The sequence below is a fragment of the Phymastichus coffea genome, unplaced genomic scaffold, assembly GCF_024137745.1.
Source record: "Phymastichus coffea isolate CEN01 unplaced genomic scaffold, Cenicafe_Pcof_1.1 PCOF00064, whole genome shotgun sequence".
NCBI classification, from domain to species: domain Eukaryota; kingdom Metazoa; phylum Arthropoda; class Insecta; order Hymenoptera; family Eulophidae; genus Phymastichus; species Phymastichus coffea.
This window is the reverse complement of record NW_026706875.1, coordinates 1,547,501-1,550,000: the sequence shown is the minus strand read 5'-3', so window position 1 is coordinate 1,550,000 and position 2,500 is coordinate 1,547,501. Positions and strand designations below refer to the sequence as shown.

Genomic DNA, 2,500 nt, shown 5'->3' with positions numbered 1-2,500 from the left:
TACCGGCCCTGCTTCGGCAACTGACCGTGACCGTCCGGTCTTACCCTTATGTGATGGCAACAACAACAGCCGTCACAAGTGTCCAGTTTGTGCGAGAGAGTTTGTCACTAAGATCGGCCTTGGAGTCCATTTAAGGAGAGCTCATCCTGAAAATGCTAATGAGAGAGTACAGTTGGCAAATCGAAAGGTGAGATGGAGAGACGAGGAGGTTGAACTGGTCGCCATGGAGGAGGCTAAGGCCATTCACGAGGGCAGTGTCCGATTTATACGGCAGTACCTGTTATCTACGCCCCTTTTGAAGTCGCTTGGGTGTGATCTTGAGCGACTGAAGGGTCTCCGAAAGAAGGAGACGTATAAAGCCCTCGTAATGCAAAAACTAACAGCTTTACAAAGCCCCTCCCCAGATCCCTCCTCAGATGTAGTTGGGCCGAACATCAGCCCAACCACCCATCAAGTGTCCAGGGATAGCGATGACCATCTAACGCTTCCCTTGTCACAGGAGGAGGGCAATGATAATAACATCTATATCGACGCAATCAGGCATTCGATCGGGTTTGGCTCGAGAGATTACATCTCATCGAGCTTCTGACCTGATCGAGATTGCAGAGGCCCTCCTGGATGGCAATCAAATTACATCTGAAGATTGTCATCAATGGGTGATGAAGGTCTTTCCTCCACCCCAGATAGAACATCGTGTCCCTAGAGTACCTAGGGACACGCCGACTGCACATATCTCAAACTGGCGTAAGAGGCGGCGGGAATATGCTGCCATGCAGAGTTTGTGGACCAAGGACATGTCACGAGCGGCTAAGTTAGTCCTGGATGGCGAGGTGCACGCCATTCAGCCCTCTATGGAGCAATTTATTGAGTTTTGGGAACCAATTCTCAATGCTCCATCCCAACATCTGGAAGAGGAAATAGTCGTTCGTGAGGACCCGACTTTGCAATGGCTTGCAGATCCGATTTGTCCCAACAACATCAGGGACAGTGAGATACCGCTCGCCTCGGCTGCTGGTTTAGACGGCATTTCTAGCCGACAGTGGAGGAGTGTGCCAATGCGTTTGAGGGCACTGTTCTACAACATCGTCCTGGCTGTTGGAGAATTTCCATCTCAACTTCTACTCAGCAGGACGGTGTTTGTCCCCAAGAAGGATGGGAGTTCACTTCCATCAGAATTCCGTCCCATAAGTGTGGCCTCTGTTGTCGTTCGTCAGCTACATAAGATCATAGCGATGAGGTTGGTTAAAGCCAATATCATCGACGAGCGACAGAGAGGTCTACATGATGGCTGCGCTGAGAACACAATGGTTCTTGACACGGTATTGCACGTAGCGAAGACATCACTTCGTGAAATGCATGCCGTGTCGTTGGATGTCGCAAAGGCATTTGACAGTGTCAGCCATTATGCCATTACATCGGCATTGAGGGGACAAGGCATACCATCTAGCCTTGTCCGGTATATTGACAACATGTACCGGAAATGTGGAACGGTGCTCCAAGTGGCCGGACAATGTTCGCAACCTATTGTGGTAAACCGGGGTGTAAGACAGGGAGATCCCATGTCAAGCATCCTGTTTGCCATGGTTGTGGACAGAGTCATGAGATCACTACCCAACAACATCGGGTTTAGAGTCCATCAACATCGGACTAACGCTATGGCATACGCGGATGATATAGTATTATTCGCGTCCTCTAAGGCTGGGATGGAAACACTACTGAAGACTGCTGAGAAAGAGGCCCACAAGTATGGCCTGCAATTCAATCCATCAAAAAGTCAGGCCATCTCCATCCAAATAGCGGGGAAAGCTAAGACTTATAAAGTCATAAGCACCCCGCTATTTAAGCTTCAAGGTGGACCCGTCAAACAACTTGGGTCCACGGAACAGTTTAGATACCTAGGCATTAACATCTCGCCATTAGGTATCAAAAAGCCGGGTGGATATTTAGAGAGAGAGCTAAATAACATCACTCGAGCTCCTCTCAAGCCTCAACAGCGACTTAAGATCCTTCGCTGCTTTCTTATTCCTCGCCTGTATCATGGTATGGTGCTTTCGCGGACCACTGCGAGGGTCTTGAGGGCACTAGATAGACAGGTGAGGATTGCAGTTCGGAAGTGGCTGCGTTTGCCCAAGGATACTCCATTAGGGTACTTCCACGCCAAATGCAGGGATGGTGGATTGGGAGTCCCGGCTTTCATAACATCTGTGCCGGGACAAATACATGCTAGATTATTGGCAATGGCCCATTCCACATCACCTGCGGTGCGGGACGCCACTCAACACCTATATAACGTTAAGCTGGTCCGATGGGCTGAGGGGCTGCTCACATATAATGGGCAGTCACTTACGGGTCCAGAAGATCGGCGACGTTATTGGGCGTCCCGGCTCCATCAATCCAACGATGGAAGCGAGTTGCGTGAGGCTGCTAAAGTCACCGCTAGCAGCTTTTGGGTAGATGCAGGTAGTGCGAGAGTCCCTGGTCGGGATTATATCCAGTACCA

At 50.1% G+C, this 2,500-nt stretch overlaps 1 pseudogene; it reads left to right on the top strand.

Annotated features, from left to right (window-relative positions):
- The window catches only part of LOC131667331 (large subunit ribosomal RNA), a 7,795-nt pseudogene that overhangs the window by 3,168 nt on the left and 2,127 nt on the right, over positions 1-2,500 (top strand).